Below are 20,911 nucleotides of genomic sequence, written 5' to 3' on the forward strand. Positions count from 1 at the left end.
CTCCAGCATGTCCTGTTTATTGTGATTACAAGGTTTGGGTCCCTAGAGTGAGTAGCTCGGTGGGATTGGGATTTCTTTCGGTGTAGCATGTCTAACAGCTCTGGGTTTGACATAGCTTTATATGTTAGGCAGAGATCACCTCTGAGTAGGCGATATGCTATGGAGTAAAGCTGGAGTTTTTTGAGGCGGTCAGTGTAGGGCATTTGTTTGAGGCCAGTAATCTTCTTTGCTCCATAACAGCAGTTTTAGGTGGATTACATACACATGCCCAAACAATCCTCTTCTCTTACCAGTAGCTCGATACTACCACATTCCCCCCCTCTTCTGTCACTACTGGAGCTCCTCTAGCAATTAGTACAAGTACTCCCCTTTTCCTTTGTCACCAATATTCTACTAAAAATCCATCCAGAAATCCTTTCTTTAACAAAATCACATGCTCACTTCTTTCCAAATACATCTCCTGTGGCATTGCTATTTGCACTCCGCATTTCTTAATATAATTGCATACACCTGTGAGGTCATTCACATTCCAAAATAATATGAAAAGTGTAGCCATTATGATAAGACGTTTTTATTCCCACCTATTATATATATAAAAGCTTTTTTAAATGTCTACCTCCAGCTTTTTTGTTACATACACCCACTGTTTGGCATGTTGACACTTTATACGGTTGTTTCTTGTCATCTCCATTTGAACCCATGTCACATTTTATAAGACTTTTTGTTTTAATAAAAACCCTCTAAAAACAGCCCCACTGAAAAATACCCCTATAACCTCTTAACTTAAAATGAGTACACAAGACTATGTACATCTTCAAATAATGAAGTTTAACCCTATTGATAGGAACAATTGTCCCAAATTGACAGCTTCACCCACAGGCATTACCAACATAAAATTAAAGTAGTCCATGCTAAGCAGCATATTACAGCCTGTACTCCTACTTTAACTGCTTTATGTTCATGTCTTATCTTTACTCCCCTCACAGATGTGAAAAACAGCTTGCATGCTTTCATAAAACATTAACTTTTAGCCTTAAGAAAAAGTACATTGGCTATCTTTAAATAAACAAAATTATACATTGTTCTAGTAAATGCATTGAAGAATTTACGTACCAGAAAGGCTACTCTCTTATTCCTTTCCAATAATGTCAAACTTTATTTTTTACTAAGTTGTTTGCACTTGTAACTTTTAATTTTACATTTCTCTCAGCAATGTCCAGATCTCTCAAGATTTATTACCTTTACCAGTAGTCAGCTTGTTTTCATGGAACAATAAGAACAGAATGTACAGCTGCCCTCAGCTACAGATTTCTCAACTCACAATGAATATTTATTTGTTGAATGAAAACTATTTACTACATTCACCATGCTATAATACTTTTAAAGCCCACTTGCTTAAACAAGAAATTATTAGATTAAGCTGAAGGCATTAATCATTAGCCTATACAAAAGTAAAAGAAAACATTTCAAGTCTATATGTATTATAATCCGTGTACTTTTATACCCCATTCCCCACCCCCAGCAACACAACATTACAGCCTATTAATTTAAAAGTGCTTTTGTTCTTCAGTCTTTCTTCTCTTTTCACATTGTAATGCCTACATTTCTTAAAAAACAGAAAAAGGTACTTGTTCTATGTGATAAAGATGCTAAAGTAAACAATCACTGAAAATGTTTTACTATATAACATATAATTTAAATCTTACATTTCTTATACAAATAATGTCAACAAAAATTGTTTAACTTAGTTACTTTTTCTTTTTTCCTTTTAGTGTCCTTCCTAACATTAATGACATGAAGTGGGGTATATTCCTTTCAGTACCCCACAAGATTAATAAAGTCAACAAAAGTTCATCTTTCACAGACACTTTTTATTGTAAAGCCATATTTCACAAATGTGACTGATGTTTCATAGTCTCACATTTCTTCACTAATTTCAGTGTTGCTGGTCTTCTTCCTGTTCATCTATATCTTCCAACTGCAGACTCTAGTTAAGTCCAGGGTACTCCTGATTCTTTTATTCAACTCCTGTGCTTTTTTTTCTGTATCTCAAGAATTTTCCTTTGGAACACTGGAAAAGATGTTACTGGCAACATGTCTCTATGAACTTTCTTATCAGAAGAATGAGAAGCAGTTTCTCCTTCTGTTTGATGGCTCACATTTTACTGGACAAATGTTTGTATTTGCTCATTAGACTGTTTTGCATCAAAATCTGACAATGATCCTCCAGGAAAAAAAAATTCTGAAGACAGCTGGATACAGCAGCTTGACTATCTGCCTCTTGACATTCTTGGATTGCTGAGATAAATTTGCTTTTCTTCTGCTGGTATATAGTGAATAATAATTTTCCACAGACACACTACTGTCTTCCCTTTTTAATACTTGGTTCTTCTGCCACAGATTTGTCAGGATTAGCTCTTTCTGCTGGTATGATTGCATCTTTACTAATACAAGCCATTTTACTTTAATACATATGGCTTTCTTGCCCATTATCAGGTTGTCCTGGCTTTACTGTATGGCTTTCTTACCCTTGAACATCTTTTTTAAACTTTCTCTGTTCCAGTGTCCTGTTGAGTTACTCATATTATATTAGCAAAACCTCATATATTGCTATTTAAACCTTTCCTTACCACCACTGTCACAGATTTTTTGGGGGTTCTAATACCTCCATCTGTGAAGGGGTTGTAACCTACTCTGTTCACCTTTGATACACTTTCCTACCCCCAATTCCCACCAACCCTCTCCTTATCAAAATTTATATTAAACATATTCCTCCCCTTCCTCATTCCTATCCGCTCCTCTTCCTACTAGCCTCAACAATCCCTGCTAGCTCATTATACAACAGCATTCACACAAACCCTTTACAATCTTATGCCACCTTCCCTCCACACTTCCTTTTACTATACATCTCATCCACTTAATCATTCTCCTAATACTTCCTTTAAATCACAATTTCACCCTATCACATCACAGTATATTCCACATTTCTCTAACTGAGTATGCTCTATTAAAATCTTAACCTTTCTCCAGTTCCATAGTAAAGGACCACCCTGCCTGGAATCTTCAACAAGCCAGTTCTGCTCTCATCTATTTCCCCCTCATCCTCCTCTCTTCCCCTTTGACATCTTTTCCTTTTCATTAGACTATAATCTCCCCTTAACTATTTCATAGTCCTCTCCATCTACTATGTTATCCCTTTGCATCTGCACATCTGTACTATTCATTACTACCTACCATGGTATTCTCACACTTTATTCACACTTGCACACTACCTGCCATGCTACCTATACTCAGGTTAAACTTTCTTTCAAATCTATTTTCTCATAGATATGTCCAACCTATTCACCTTTTCAGTTACAAAACATCTAAGAATTCAGTTTACTTTGCCATAGCCTGGAATAAATTCATATACTTTATTATTTAAAAAAGAAAAAATAAATAATCCTCTTTTCTCTAAGATCACTCTATGTGGTGACATCCATACCAATTCTGGCCCCTCAACCTCATCCGTTCCACCATCCTCTGCCCCCAAAGTTACAGGCCTACAAGCATGGTTTCTTCAATACTCAACAAATACTACTGTCATTACTGAAACATGACTAACCCCAATATAAAATATTATGAAATTCTATTCCCTGGTTACAATGTATTTCAACATAAAAGACTACAGAAAAAAGGTGGTGGTATTGCAACTCAAAACTAACATATCAGCCTTCCAAACTGCAGAATTTATCTATCTTCTCAATGTTGGCAAACATAAGCAGTTTTGTAGTTTCCCTCTACATGCCACCAGGAAAGGTTAGCTTATTAAAATAAATGCTTTGCTGGATAACTACAAATATTACTTCCGAAACTATTATCTTAGGCAACGTTAACAATGACTGGTTATCTGAGACATCTAACACCCCAACTACTAGTCTAAATTTGCATGTGTTCAAACAGCTGATGTTTTCCCCTACTTGACTCAACAAAGCAAATCATAAAAATTCTATCCTTGACTGGATATTTGTCTCCAACCCCAGCAAGTATGTTATCTCAGGGGTACTACCTGATTCCCTTAATGATCAACACCCTGTATTCCCCAATAAAGAAGTCACCCACCAGCTAAAATGCATCAGTACAGAACTACTAGAAATCTTTCTAACTTTCATACTGATACACTCAGTCTACTAAAATCCGTCAAGTGGTCTCCACTCAAAATCCTACCCCGAGATGAGGCTTTCCAAAAATTCGACAGTATATTCATGAACATTTTAAATAACCTTGCCCCTACTAGAAATGAGAAAGTAAAAAATACTCAAACTCCTTGGCTGTCTCATTCTACAAGAATTATCATGCAAAAATATGAAAAAAACATGGAAACAATGTCACAAAGATAAACCCCCTCAAACCTTACATCTATACAAGGAACTGGGCAACTTCAACATGAAGGGAATTTACTTAGACAAATTTATTACTCTGACCAAAAAATGGTCAAACAAATCCAAAGAAATTCTGTAGCTCTGTTTAGAAATATTTTCAACCTGCCTTTCCCTTCCTCAACAAACCTCTAACTGGACTTCTCTCCCTGAGAAACAGATACCAAATGTAACACTTTCTACATCAACATCATAGCCTCACTTACTTCCATAGGTTCATAGGCAGGTACTAGGCTATCTGCCCAAGGGCATTTATAAGCCTAGCCAGAGTGTGTCAGCTTTTGCCACTCCATTGATTAATTAACTGATCCTCTGTCAAGCAGAGCCAATGAAGTGATCCCAGGGGTGTATTTTCTGTTACCCATCCACTCGTCAAGGTTTCTCTTGAAGAGTATTAGTGAGGGGATCTGCCTGATGTAATTTGGAATTTTGTTCCAAAGCATGGGGAGTCTCTGTGACAGGAATCTATCCCTCCAGCATGTTCTATTTATTGCTGTGGCGAGGTTTAGCTCACTAGAGCACGTGGCTCGCAGTGACTTGGATTTCTTTAGGGGGAGCATATCCATCAATTCTGAGTTGGACATAGCTTTGTAAGTTAGGCAGAGATCACCTCTGAGTAAGCGATATGCCACTGAGTACAGCCGGAGTTTTTTCAGTCGGGCTGCATAGGACATATGTTTGAGACCACTAATCCTCTTGGAGAGGTACTTCTGTGGTCTTTCCAGCTGTTGGAAGTGTCTTGTGAGGTACATCCCAAATGGGGCATTGTACTCTATGATGGTTCTAATGAGTGACGAGTAGGGGGGCACTATAACCTCTTTATTTCTAGATGCGAACCCTTTAGTAATTAGATGGGCCACATAGAAGGATTTCCTAACTACTTTGGCAATATGATTGTCAAAGGAGAGATTACTGTCTACCTAGGTCCCCAGATCTCTTATTACCTCTTCTGTATTAAGGGGGCTGCCACCTATGTGGTAATTTGTGGGTGTTTTGTTTTTCCTAAACGGGATGACTATGCATTTTTTAGTATTTAGCTTGAGGCCATGACTTTGACACCAGATGTCCATCTCAGTAAGGCCCTTTTGGAGGATGTCCATGTCAGCCGGAGAGTCAATTATGGCTCCCAGTTTGCAGTCATTGGTGAACTTGGTTAGCCATAGTCCTCCTGTGTTTGCCTGTACTTCTGAGAAGTATATGCCGAACAGTAGTGGTCCCAGGACCGAGCCTTGTGGGACATCACTTGTGACTGGTTTAGAGTTGGACCTGGAGCCCGCTATTCATACGGTGTAAGTTCTGTCTGTAAGCCAGTTGGCAACCCATCTCATGACATAGAGGTTTATGTTCAGGCTGGTGAGTTTTCCTGTAATACTCGAGTGAGGAATGGTGTCGAAAGCCTTGGCAAGGTCAAGGTAGGCTGTGTGAACCACCTTTCCCTCGTCTATGGCCTTGGTGACTGTCTCGAAAAAGTCAACTAGGTTTAGTAGGCATGATCTGCCCTTAACAAAGCCAAACTGGGTTGGGGCAAGTGTTTGGAGGTTCCCAATGTCTTTGTTAATGAGTTCCATGATGATGCGCTCCATAGCCTTGCAGACCAATCTAGTCAGGCTTATGGGACAATAGTTACCAGGGTCAGTTGTGGCCCCTCCTTTGTGGAGAGGAATAACCGTTGCTGTGCACCATTCTATAGGCATGTAGCCTATGGAGAGGCTGAGGTTGAACAGCGTGTTTAGGTGGGGGGTTAGTTCATTCTGTAGTTCATGCAAGACGCAGCCTGGGACACCATCTGGTCCCATTGACGCTGTGTTTATGGCTTTTGAAAGGGCTGTTTTCACCTGTACATCTGTGATTTTTGGGACACTACCCTTTTCCGGTATTGTTGTGGGCCCTTTTGGAGGTGAGGGGGGGTGAAGTTTGCACTGAATCTATCTGCCCGGATGTTGGCAATATCAGTTGGTTCAGTATATTTTGTGCTATTTTGCACCAGTTCAGTGCATATCTGCGAGTTGCCACTTAGATTCTTAACATAGCTAAAGAAGGCTTTGTGGTTATATTTTGAATCCTTGGCTATTTTTCTTTCGAAGTTAGCCTTGGATGATTTCATGAGGGACTTCAGTTTCTTACTGATACTGATCAGGGATGTCTTTCCTTCTTGGGATTTGCTTTTGTCTGAACTAGTTTCCTCTTTCTATTGTATAGCCTGTTTATTGCAGGGGTCCACCAAACTGGTTTCCTTCTCTTAGAGGAGTGAGTCTTGGTTTTGCTAGGGATGGCATGATCCAGGCATTCTTGTAGGTGCTCATAAAGTGCATTTGTAAAGGTTTCTGCATCTTGAGTAGCGTTATCCTTTAGTGTGGGGGCTGTGAAACTTACCACCTCTGTCTTAAGTAAGGTGAAGTTTGCTTTAGAAAAGTTTTTTTACTGTGGTTTCCTTAGTTGGGGTGGTGGTGGGGTGTGGACATCCAGAGTGATTAGTTTATGGTCTGATCTAACCAGTGACGGGTTGACCTCCGGTGTGGAACACCTGTCGCCCATGTTGGTGATGACCAGGTCCAATATGTTTTCACCTCTGGTAGGGGAGTTTACCAGCTGATCCAGGGCATTTGAGTTGATGAATTCCAGGAAGTGCTGGGCCTGGGAATTTGTACTTGAGTAGTTTTCCCAGTGAATGGTAGGGTAATTGAAATCGCCCAATATCAGGGTGTTTGGTAGGACCTTCATGTTTTCCAGTGTCTCCAGAAAGGTGGAGTGGTGGTCCTGGGTCATGGAGGGTGATCTGTAGCAGGCTACAATTTGCATTGAAGATTTGCCTGATATTAGTTGCCCATGGATGATCTCAGAGGTATCATGCTGTACCACTAACCTGGAGGTGTAGGTATCCTTGATGAATATGGATACACCCCTTCCTTTTGTGTTTCGGTCTGTGTTCTCTGACCGAAACGTGTGGTATGAGTTGTAGCCCAGTAGTGCTGGGGTGCTCTCGGGAGCCTTGAACCAGGTTTCAGTTACTGCACAGATGACGATGTTCTCCATACTGAGGAGTGCTTCGAGCGCGTGCATTTTGAGATTTAAACTCCTGGCGTTGAGTAGCATAACCCTCAGTTTTTTGTTAATTGTGCTGTTTACGGAGGTGGGTTTGACTTTTGAGTCTTGCCTAAAAAAGGCACTATGAGGGCAGCAAGAGCCAGCTCTCCACAACCATTTAATCTACTTAAAAACTAACAGTCCTGACATCTATGCCTTCAATCTCCAACCTGTCTCTACATCATATGTTAAACAGTTACTTAAGAAAGTTACACCTTGTTCTCCTGCTGATGATGATCTCCCTGCTGAGTACATTACATTTGCTGCAGACTCTATAGCATACCCAGTATCAATTCTCATTAACAGATCTATTCAAGACTCCCATGTTCCTGTCCTGTGGAAAAAAAATACTTCATTATTCCCCTCCATAAAGAAAGTAACTCCTCTATAATCTCTAACTTTAGGCCACTTGCCCTCTTGTTGCCCCCTTTCTAAGATCCTAGAAAAGTGTATTCATAACCAACTCTTTCAGAATCTCTTGTAAAATGTTCTTATAACCCCAACAAAACATTGTTTCTGACCAGGCTATAGCACCACTACAGCTCTCCTCAACTCTTCCAACACCATTAATAAGGCTGCAGACCAAGGAAAATGTATTTCTTCTGTTTTCTTTAGATCTTTCAAAAGCCTTTTGACACTGTGTCACATGAGAAACTTCTGACTCACATGTTCTCTCTGGGCTTTTCCAAACCAACTCTTCTATAGTGCTCCAACTACCTATCTGAAAGATATCAATCTGCCAAACTGATCTCTTTTTTCTATTTTTCTCCTAGTTAGAACAGGTAAATTGAGGCTCTACTCTTGGTCCACTGCTCTAACATTTTCATCAATAACCTATACACCTCCTCTCTGCAAGCTTGCTTTATTCAGTACGTAGATTACTCAACTCTCATCTGCTCATCTGTCAGCCCACTACAACTCCAAACCATGACACAAAATGCCTTCAACTCAGACGAACTGCAGCTACATCAAAACCAACTTTTACTATTTTTTCCAAAGTCCCATGACAATGCTAAAAGTAACTTCTACATTACCTCTTTAAACAATACAGCTATTAAAGTAGTTACCCATAACAAATTGCTTGCAGTCACCATAGATGAAAACTTAAAAGTTTGATCTTCACATGCAAAGCTGTACAAAAACAAAAGTTAGGTCTGCTATACAGATCAAAAGAATTCCTTACTCCTTCCAGTAGGCTGACCCTAGCTAACACTTATTTTTTACCATATCTTCTCTATGGATCACCTATTTTGACTAACATGCAGATCTCTCTTAAATCACAACTGAAGCAACACTATAAGACAGCCAAATCTGCAACTAACCTGCCACAAAGCTCATCACTGCTCTGCATTACTTGCTCTCAAATGATTAGAACTTTCGCATCAACTAGGCCATATGCAACTCCTTATAACCCATAAAATACTATACAACTACCCTACCTGCCCTTCTATCTCCTCAGGACTTTATCATTATCACTCCAGGACTTTATCACTATCTCCCAAATCGCCATCTGAGCTTTTAAGACAAAAGCCTGCTTGAAATCTACAACCAAAAAGGTATGATACAAAGTATACTCATACTGCATATCCAAACTATGGAACTCTATCCTATATTCAATCAGAATTATATCTAGCTTCTATGTATTTAAGTCCTTTCTCTGAAAGAATTTCTCACCCACACATGGCTATGCCCGTGCACCTCAACCATATGATCTACATTATCAAATACTTTACATTCATACTAACCTAATCGCTCATCATAGTATTTATACCATTCAACAGCTGCCCTCTCCCCATTCTTAGGGTGGACTTGTATCTTTTTAATTTCCTTGCATAGTAGACTATACTTCATAGGTTCATAGGTTCATACTAGGCTATCTGCCCTAGGGCATTTATAAGCCTAGCCAGAATGTGTTTGGCTTTCGCCACCCATTTTAAATTTATTTTGCTATGCCTTTTTTCGAGGTTAGTATACTGTGCCTCTGTCTAACAGTGACACAGAAGTGATACCCGGGGTAAACGTACGATCTCCCATCCACTCATCAAGATTCCTCTTGAAGAGAGTCAGTGAGGGACTCTGCCTAACCTGGACTGGGATTTTATTCCAGAGTGAAGGGAGCCTCTGGGTTATGAATCTGTCCCTCCAGCATGTCCTATTTATTTCAGTGCTGAGGTTCAAGTCTCCAGAGCGCGTAGCTCGATGGGATTTGGATTTTCTGAGGTGCAGCATGCCATTAATTACGGGTTGGACATGGCTTTATACATCAGGCACAGATCGCCTCTGAACAGGCGGTATGCCACTGAGTAGAGCTGGAGTTTCTTTAACCGGGCAGCATATGGCATCTGTTTGAGCCCTTTGATCCTCTTGGTGAGGTACTTTTGGGGTCTTTCCAGTTGCTGCAGGTGTCTGGTAAGGTACATCCCAAAAGGGGCATTGTACTCAATTATGGGCCTGATGAGGGATGAGTAAAGAGGCACAATGACCTCCCCTGATCTAGATGTGAATCCCTTCATGATTAGGTGGGCTATATAAAATGTTTTTCTAACAACTTTGGCCACGTGGTTGTCAAATGAGAGATTGCTATCAACTTGGGTCCCAGGTCCCTAATTACTTCTTCTGTACTTAATGGATTACCACCTATGTGGAAATTTGTGGGCACTTTGTTTTTGCCAAAGGGGATGACTATACACTTTTTGGCATATAGCTTGAGACCATGGCTCTGGCACCAGTTGTCTGTTTCTATGAGGCCCTTTTGGAGGATGCTTGTGTCGGCTGGAGAGTCGATTATGGCGCTCAGTTTGCAGTCATCTGCGAACTTGGTCAGCCACAGTCCTTCCGTGTTGGCCTGTACCTCCAAGAAATATATACTGAACAAGAGAGGTCCCAGGACTGAGCCTTGTGGGACACCACTTGTAACTGGTTTGGAGTCTGACATGGCTCCAGCAATTCTAACCATGTGGGTTCTGTCCTTCAGCCAGTTTGCAATCCATCTAGTGACATAGGTGTTTATATTTAAGCTGGTGAACTTATCTATAATGCCCGAGTGGGGTATTGTATCGAAGGCTTTTGTGAGGTCCAGGTAGGCTGTGAGGACCACCTTCCCCTCGTCAATGGCCTTGGTGACTGTTTCAAAGAAATCAACCAGGTTTAAGAGGCAGGATCTGCCCTTAACAAAGCCGAACTGGGTAGGATCCAGTGTCTGTAGGTCCCCAATATCTTTATTTATGAGGTCCATGATGATCCTTTCCATAGCTTTGCAGACCAAGCTAATCAGGCTTATGGGGCGATAGTTTCCAGGATCCGTTGAGGCACCACCTTTATGGAGAGGGACCACTGTTGCTACGCCACTCTTTGGGCACATATCCTGTAGTAAGGCTGAGATTGAACAGTAGTTTTATGTTTGGGTTTAGCTCTTCTTGGAGTTCATGTAGACGCCAGGACACCGCCTGGTCCCATTGATACTGTGTTTTTGCTTTGGAGAGGCGGCTCTTACCTGAGCATCTGAGATGTCAGGGGCAGCACTCTGCTGGGATAGATATTTGCCCTTTGGTGGGGAGGGGGAAAAGTTTGCGCTGAACCTGTCAGCTAGGATGTTGGCAATGTCTGTGGGTTTGGTGTATTTTTTGTCATTTTGGACTAATTCTGAGCATATCTGCGAATTACCACCCAGGTTCCTAACATAACTAAAGAAAGCCTTGTGATTATCCTTAGTGTCCTGTGCAATTTTTCTCTTGAAGCTGGCCTTAGACAATTTTATGAGTGTTCGTAGTTATTTGCTAATACTGATCAGTGATGCCTTCCCTTTTTGGGATTTGGCTCTATCATTTAGTAGCTTCCTCCTTCTATTGTATAGTTTGTTTATGGATGGGGTCCACCAGACAGGACGTCTGCCTTTGAAGGATTGGGTCTTGGTTTTATTTGGGATCGCATGATCCATGCATTCCTGAAGGTGTTCATAGAATGCATTTATAAAGGATTCTGCGGTCTGGGACGTATTTTCCACAGGCCCGGGGGCTTTGAAGGATTCCACCTCAGTTTTGAGGAGTGTGAAATTTGCTTTAGAGAAGTTTTTCACTGTGGTTTTCTGGGCAGGGGGTGGGGTCAGGATGTGAATATCCAGTGAGATTAGTTTATGGTCTGATCTTACCAGTGAGGGATACACTTCTGGTCTGGAGCATAGAGTCCCCATGTTGTTGATGATCAGGTCCAGTATGTTTCCCCCTCTTGGGGGGGTGGAAAAAGGTTGTTCCATAGCATTTGGGTTTAAAAATTCTAGGAACCTTTGGGCTAGGGTGTTGGAGCTAGAGTAATGCTCCCAGTCTATGTTTGGGTAGTTGAAGTCGCCCAATATAATGGTGTTTGGAGAGACCTTCATATTTTCCAGTGTTCTCAGGAAGGCCGAGTGGGGTTCCTGGGTTTGGGAGGGTGGTCTGTAGCAGGCTATAAACTGGAAGGCAGTTTTACCCACTGTTAGTTGCACATGGATAGTCTCTGATGCTTCGTGCTTTGCCACCAACCTGGAGGTGTGGGTATCTTTGATGAATATCGATACTCCCCTCCTTTTTGGTTCGGTCCAAGTTTTGGGGCCGAAAAGCATGGTATGAGGTATAACCTGGTAGTGCTGGGGTGCTCTCGGGAGCCCTGAACCAGGTTTCTGTTACTGCTCAGATATCGATGTTCTCCATGCTAAGGAGAGTTTCGAGTGCGTGCATCTTGAGGTTTAGACTTCTGGCGTTGAGTTGCATTAGTCTTAGTTTCTTATCCCTTGTGATACCTATGGAGGTGGGTTTGTCTTTTGAGCCTTGCCTAAAAAAGGCACTATGGGGGTAGCAAGAGCCTTTGCCAATATCCGAAAGCCCAGGGGTGACAGGTGCAAGCCGTCCCTAGCGAAGCATCGTGGCTTGTCGAGCATATCATCCCAAGCTGACAGGCATTGGATCCCCTTTGAATGACACCAGTACTTATGCCAATTGTTGAAATTGATCATCTTGTCTTCATATTGTGGCATCATTCTTGGTGAGGGTAAGATGCTACTCAAGGTTAGGGTCATACCGGCCTGGGATATATGCTCAGAGAGCTCCTCTATGTCTCTTTTCATGTAGTCCAGGGAGGTACGTCTCAGGTCATTCACACCAGCATGGACAATGACTGAGTCATATTTGTCCTTGCCTTGGAGTGACCTGAGTGCTTGTGTTATGTGGTGGATCCTAGCGCCCAACAGGCTGCTCACCGTGACCCTCTCCTTGTTCAGCCTGGTGAGCGGGACGTCAGTGTGCCTGATGATAGAGTCACCTATTACAAGTGTATCAGGTGTGTTGTTTAGTCTTAAGGGCTGTGACTGTTCGGCACACTGGCTTTGTGAGCTATGTGTTGCACGTGTTTTGTTTTGGGGTAGCGGTTGCTTGGGTGTCTGCTTTGGAGGTCTCTGCTGCTTAGGCAGATCTTTATTTAGAGCCTCCAAGTATGTTTTTGTGTGATTATGTGTTTGGTTTGCTGTCGTGGTAGGTCTATGTGAGACTGGAATTGTAGTGAGTGTGGTTTCCTTCTCCTCCTGACTGGTTATGCCAGTACTGAGTTGAGAGAGCTTAGCCTCCAGTTTGGCTATATGGTTGCATCTCTCACATGTGTTGGAATTTGTTGGGAGGAGGAGAGGGTTGTCTGTGTACATGAGGCAGTTGTAACATTGCCTCAAGATTCCCAGATTCACCAGCTGGACCGGAGAGGAGATTGACAACTGACCTTTGGACATGCTAGTATAATATTGGGAATTCCTTTATAATTGAAAACAAGGGCCAGTGGGGAGTGAGGGTGTAGTGCTTTTAATTTTTAGTGCTGACTTATATAATTGCTTTAGTGAGCAAGTGCCAGGTAACTTAAGTGCAATGTGTTACAGGTAACTTAAATGCAAAAACAACAAACAGTAACTTTCTTTCAAGTGAAACAAGGAAATAAGTACAGTAAGCAATGCAGATATCTCTAGTGTTCCACAGAAGCTGAGAAGCACAGATTAGGTGGAATTAGCATTCCAGGAAATAACAAGCAAACAAACAACAAGCATATAAACAAAGCTAGATTCAGCAGGCCTGGATCTAGTCTATGCTACAGCAAACAAGGTGTACCAATTTCAGTAAGATACAGTTCAAATATTCAGGCACTATAAACCTTTAACCAGAAATTCCCAGCTCAGAAGGGCAGAGTCCAGCCTCTTCTCCCACAAGAGTGCAGACCACGAACCTTCTTAATGTAAAATAACTGGCCTGAAGCCCAAGTGCTTAAACCAGAACTAATACACTTTAAGAATAACAGACACGGGCTCTCAATCAGCAGTTCCCAACTTAGAAGGATGAAAGCTACCTGTCCTGCCACCACAGTGCATGCCACAAACCTTCCTAATGTAAAACAACTGGTCTGAAGCCCAAGTGCTTAATCCAAAAGACTTAGAATGATAGCTACACTTTAATCAAGTTACTACCAAGCAGTAATAAATACAATTGAATACTTTAGAGAATGCCTGGATTAGTGCTCAAGTTACACAAACAAAGCTACATCCAGCAGGCCCGAATCCAGTCTATGCCACAGCAAACAAGGCGCACCAACTTCAGTAAGAAGCAGTTCAGATATGCATGCACTATAAGCCTTTAACCAGAAATTCCCAGCTCAGAAGGGCAGAGTCCAGCCTCTCCTCCCACAAGAGTGCAGACCACGAACCCTCTTAATGTACAATAACTGGCCTGAAAGCCCAAGTGCTTAAACCAGAATTAATACACTTTTAGAATAACAGACACTGAGCCCTCAATCAGCAGTTCCCAACCTAGAAGGATGTAAGCTACCTGTTCTGCCACTACAGTGCAGACCACAAACCCTCTCAGTGCAAAACAACTGGTCCGAAGCCCAAGTGTTTAAACCAAAAGGCTTAGAATGAGTTGCACCAAGCAGTAATAAATACAATTGAGTACTTTTAAGATGATGCAAAAGTAAAATAAAGTAGGTAGAAACACAAGTACAGTAAAAGCAGATGACATTTTTTTTCTGAACAAGTGCTGAGATCAAAGAAACAGATTTGAGTGCTGAAACTAGAAAACTGGCTAGTTATAAGAAAAAAAAAACTAAGCTAGAAGGCTTCCCTCCAACACAGAAGGGCTTGGGGGCTCAGAAGCCTACAAATAGACTATACCACTTAACAGGAAAGGCAGGAAACAAGCTTACATTTTTTTCCTGTTTCCCAGATGCTCTCTTTGTACACATTAGGAGTGCCTGAAATCAGAATATGATCTCACTGCATTCAGTTGAGTGAGCAAATGAGATGGGCCCAGAAGGAGTATCCAAACACAAATTTACAAGAGGGGCGGGCAGTTTCAAGGCCACTAAGATTAACACCAAAACAAAAACAGGGAGGGTGGGTCCTGAAGAGCAGAGTCAAAACTTCCAGTTCAGTTAATATTCCTGCAACACAGTTAAAATCAATTTAAATACTGCATTTTTTGAAAAAAAAAGTGCAGATAAAGGTCCTTAAATTCTCTTATACGTCCAGTTGAATACAGCTAGTTCTTAGCCAGCCAAAACTGAGGTTTTTAAGCAGAAAATATTTCAAACTGTACCACTTAAATAGGCAGGGACAGGAAATCAAAGAATGTGGCTACCCCCACACCTGTAATTACTAGCAAATAATAAAATTCAGCAAACACTGACTAACTTCCAGTTCAGTTAGTATTCCTGCAACACAGTTAAAATCAATTTAAATACTGTATTTTTTGAAAGAAAAGTGGAGATAAAGGTACTTAAATTCTCTTATATGTCCAGTTGAATACAGCTAGATCTTAGCCTGCCAAAGCTGAGGTTTTTAAGCAGAAAATATTTCACACTGTACCACTTAAATAGGCAGGGACAGGAAATCAAAGAATGTGGCTACCCCCACACCTGTAATTACTAGCAAATAATAAAATTCAGCAAACACTGACTAACTTCCAGTTCAGTTAATATTCCTGCAACACAGTTAAAATCAATTTAAATACTGTATTTTTGGAAAAAAAAAGTGCAGATAAAGGTACTTAAATTCTCTTAAACATCCAGTTGAATACAGCTAGTTCTTAGCCGGCCAAAGCTGAGTTTAAGTTGTAATACCTTTGTACATATTGTTTGTCATATTTGTCATTTTTTAATTATTTTTATATCACTGGTGTCTCATGTTTTTTTTTGTATCCTATACATTCCACTATCAAACTGTATGTATACATGCTTTTTAATTACATTTATACTAATGTTATTCAACTCTGTGGAGCTTTTCTTCCTAGGACTCTGCTGAAAAATGGGTAGCAGCCAGACTTTCCCAGTAAATGAATGTCAATAAATAAATACAATAAATAAAGGTCTTGGCTGCTTTCTCATGGCCAGGTTTGGAGCATACACATGATGTGCCCCTTCCATTAACACATTCTACTATGGAATACCATTCCAGTTACTAATTTGTACTTTCATAAAATTAATACAGCATTCCTTCCAGTTTCGCTGGTGTGGCAGAAAATCTTGGGTTTTCTCTGAGTGCTCTATCCTTAACTCTACCATTTTTTAAAACTGCTTTACTTGAGCAGTCTCATACTCAGCCACCCTTTTCTTCATTTTGACTACTGATTTTTGCAGTTTTATTAGTTTGTCTGAATAGTTGTTTAAAACTTTAATTTTTTCTAGCCTTTTGTTATTTGAGTTGATATACTCCTTCAGTGTTTCATGTTTTAATCAGCTCTAAGCATATTTGATTTATTTATTTCATCTAAACTACTGGAAGCCATATCTTGAATCAAAGGTGGAGCTTGAACTGCTTTTTGCTGAACAGCTGCAATATTCTTCCCAGACAGTGTTTTCTCTTCACCTTTCCTGGTTCATTTTCTTTCAAGTTCTCTAAATTTCTTCTTTGCTGGGATCCAGACAGTGTACTTACCAGTCAGTAACTTAATTTTATTAAAACTGGCAGAATTACTGGCCTATCAGTTTCTTTTTTTTCAGATTGGGAGAGTTGAAAATAAGCCCTCGATCAGTGTACAGCCATTTTGGAAAACCAGATTTTCCATTCTTGACATTATACAGTTCTCAGGTACTTTTGCAATGGCTAGTCAATTTTTTCTTGAAGCTCTCTGTCCAGCGAGCCACCATCACACTGGATATATTCCTGAACCTCAGATAATTTTATTCCTTTGCTTTTCCTTCAACAGCATACAACTGTCTCTCAGCCTCCTCTCATGCTACCCTGGTGTCTGACACTCACTACTGTCCACACTTCTCACTATCACCCTCTGAGTGAGGCACCTTCTTGCTTTCCTTTTTTAAGATCTAAGTATTTATTCAGCACCTATTCTTTGTCCTGCTTTAATGGTCTTTCTCCCTTCCTTGCTGCTGCATACTTAAAACTAAATACTCCCCTTCTTGACCCTGGTACCAGATACCATTCATCTTATGTCTTTGATGCTCCTACCTTTTTGCTGCCCTTTTACTTGCCTTTTTGCATGCACTGTGCTTCCTTTCCTCCTTGCGCCTCACTTTCGTGTCTTGTATACTTAATCACTAGCCTTATATTCCCATTCAACCACATTAGTCTTCTCTACTTTTATCATGTTTGCTTCTTCTTTAAACCATACCTAATAGCTTTAAGTGTTCTAATTCCAGATCCACTGCCACAGCCTGTCCAATCCCTTAATTTGCATCCAGACCACTAATCCATCTTTGAGGATCTCCCCTGATCAATACAATGCATCGCCTAAAATCCTACACCACTATCTGTCACTGTATTTATACTTCTCCCCACAGACACTCTAAACTACATAGTGGTGTGGTCATTTCTGGCTAATGGCACTTGGATATTCATTACCTCACTACTTTTAGGTTCATAGGTTCATAGGCAGGTACTATGCGATCTGCCCGAAGATATTTCTAAGCCTAGCTGGAATGTGTTGGCTTTCGCCACCCCTTAGATTAGTTCCCTGTGCCTCTGTCCAGCAGAGCCATTGAAGTGATCCCTGAGGTAAACTTTCTGTTTCCCATCCACTCGTCAAGGTTCCTCCTGAAGAGTGTTAGTGAGGAGCTCTGCCTAATGTAGATTGGAATCTTGTTCCAAAGCATGGGAAGTCTCTGGGACAGGAATCTATCCCTCCAGCATATCCTATTTATTGTTGTGGTGAGTTGTAGTTCTCTAGAGCATGTGGCTTGACGGGATATGGTTTTCTTTAGGTGGAGCATGTCCATCAATTCTGGGTTGGACATGGCCTTGTATGTCAGACATAGATCACCTCTGAGTAGTTGGTATGCAACTGAGTACAGCTGGAGTTTCTTCAATCGAGCTGCAGAGGGCATCTGTTTGAGGCCAGTGATCCTCTTGGTGAGGTACTTCTGTACTTTCCAGCTGTTGCAGGTGTCTTGTAAGGTGCATCCCAAATGGGGCATTGTACTCTATGATGGGTCTGATGAGTGATGCATAGAAGGGCACAATGACTTATTTTGATCTGGATGCAAACCCTTTTGTGATTACGTGGGCCACATAGAAGGATTTTCTAACCACTTTGGCAATGTGATTATCAAAGGAGAGATTACTATCTACTTGGGTCCCCAGATCCCTTATTACATCTTCCATATTTAGGGGGCTACCACCTATGTGGCAGTTTGTGGGTACTTTGTTTTTTCTAAAGGGGATGACTATGCACTTTTTGGTATTTAGCTTGAGGCATGGTTTTGACACCAGGTATCTGTCTCAGTGAGACCCTTTTGGAGGATGTATGTGTCAGCCGGAGAGTCAGTTATAGTCCCTAGTTTGCAGTTGTCTGCAAACTTGGTCAACCATAAACCTCCTGTGCTTGCCTGTACCTCTGAGAAGTATATGCCGAACAGGAGGGGTCCTAGGACTGAGCCCTAGGGAATGCCACTTGTAACCGGTTTAGAGTCAGACCTAGCTCCCGCAACACGTACCATGTGGGTTCTGTCCGTGAGCCAGTTGGCAACCCATCTCATGATGTAGGGGTTTATGTTCAGGATGGTGAGCTAGTCTATAATACCAGAATGGGGAATGGTGTTGAAGGCCTTTTCTAGGTCTTTCCCTTGTCTATAGCCTTGGTAACTGTCTCAAAGAAGTCCACCAGGTTTATGAGGCATGATCTGCCCTTAAAGCCAAACTGGGTAGGGTCCAGTGTTTGGAGGTTCCCAATTTCTCCGTTAATGAGATCCATGATGATGCTCTCCATAGCCTTGCAGACCAAGCTAGTCAGGCTTATAGGGCGATAGCTCCCGGGGTCTGTTGTGGCTCCACCATTGTGGAGCAGAATAAATGTTGCTGTGCGCCACTCTATGGGCACATAGCCAGTGGAGAGGCTGAGTTTGAATATTGTGTTTAGGTGAGGGGTTAGCTCATCTTTGAGCTTGTGTAGGATGCAGCCTGGGACATTGTCCAGTCCCATTGATGCTGTGTTTTTGGCTTTGGAGAGGGCTGTTTTAACCTGTCTGTGATTTCAGGGGCACTACATTCTTCTGGTATAGTTATGGGCCCTTTTGCGGGTGAGAGGGGGTGAAGTTTGGACTGAACCTGTCTGCCAGGATGTTGGTGATATTGGTCGGTTCAGTGTATTTTGTGCCATTCTGCACTAACTACGAGCAGATCTGAGAATTACCACTTAGATTCTTGACATAGCTAAAGAATGCCTTGTGGTTATCATTGAAGTCCTTGGGCAATTTCAAAGCTAGTCTTGTATGATTTTATGAGAGATCATAGTTTCTTGCTGATACTGATCAGGGATGTCTTCCCTTCTTGGGATTTTACTCTTTTCTGTACTAGTTTCCTCCTTCTATTGTATAGCTTGCTTATGGCAGGGATCCACCAGACTGTTTTCCTTTTCTTGGAGGAGTGAGTCTTGGTTTCGCTTGGGATAGCATAATCCATGCATTCTTGTAGGTGCCTGTAGAGTGCATTAGTAAAGGATTTTGCAGCTTGGGTAGCGTTATCCTTTAGCATGGGGGATTTGAAACTTTCCACCTCGGTCTTAAGTAACGTGAAGTTTGCTTTTGAAAAGTTTTTCATGGTGGTTTCTTTGACCAGGGTGGGGGTGGAATGTGGATATCCAGAGTGATTAGTCTATGGTCAGATCTAACCAGTGAGGGGTTTACCTCCAGTGTGGGACACCAATCGCCCATGTTGGTGATGACCAGGTCCAATATGCTTTCACCTCTGGTGGGGGTGTTGACCAGCTGATCCAGGGTGTTTGAGTTTAGAAATTCTAAGAAATGTTGGGCAAGGGAGTTAGTACTTGATTAGTTCTCCCAGTTAAAGTTTGGGTAATTGAAATCACCCCATATCAATGTGTTTGGTAGGACCTTTATGTTTTCCAGTGTTTCCAGAAATGTGGAATGGAGGTCCTGGGACATAGTGGGTGATCTGTAGCAAGCTACAATTTGAATTGCAGTTATGCCCGTTGTTAGTTGGACGTGAATGATCTCTGAAGCATTGTGCTATGCCACTAACCTGGAGGTGTGGGTATCCTTGATGAATATGGACACACCCCCACCTTTTTGTATTTCGGTCCGGGTTTTGTGGCTGAAATGTATGGTATGAGCTGTAGTCTGGTAGAGCTGGGGTGCTCTCTGAAGCCTTAAACCAGGTTTCTGTTACTGCACATATATCAATTTTCTCCATACTGAGGAGTGTCTCGAGTGCACGCATTTTGAGGTTTAGACTTCTGGCACTAAGTAGCATTACCCTCAGTTTTTTGTTACTTGTGCTATTTACGGCAGTGGGCTTGTCTTTTGAGCCTTGCCTAAAAAAGGCACTATGGGGGTGGCAAGAGCTTTGGCCAATATTCGAAAGCCAAAGGGTGACAGGTGCAAGCCATCTCTAGCAAAGCAGCATGGCTTGTTGAGCATGTCATCCCAGGTTGACAGACACTGGATCCCCTTTGAATGACACCAGAAGCTTAGCCAATTGTTGAAATTTATCATTTTTTCTTTGTACCGTGGTATCATTCTTGGTGATGGCAGGATGCTACTCAGGGTCAGGGTCATACCGGCCTGGGCTACATGATCAGAGAGCTCTTCCATGTCTCTCTTCATTTAATACAGGGAGGTACGGCTCAGGTCATTCACACCAACATGGACAATGACAGGGTCATTTCCTCCTTGCCCCTCTTGCCAGGTATATTCCTGCATCAACTCTCCATATCCCTCATGGCTGAAGACTTCAGTCATGTACCAGTGCATTTTTACCCTCAACATCTGAGAGAAACAGATTCCCCCCTCCCAGACGTAAACCCTTTTCCTCCAGGTCTATATCACTTTATTGAACAGCTATTCATCGAATAGCCATTCATCGAACCCCTATTTGTCAAAGCTGCTCTTCATCGAACAGCAAATTTTAAGTAAAGCAAATCAGCAGTTGGCTAACC

Source organism: Protopterus annectens, chromosome 9.part0, assembly GCF_019279795.1.
Source record: "Protopterus annectens isolate FY-2018-M chromosome 9.part0, PAN1.0, whole genome shotgun sequence".
Taxonomy (NCBI): Eukaryota; Metazoa; Chordata; order Ceratodontiformes; family Protopteridae; genus Protopterus; species Protopterus annectens.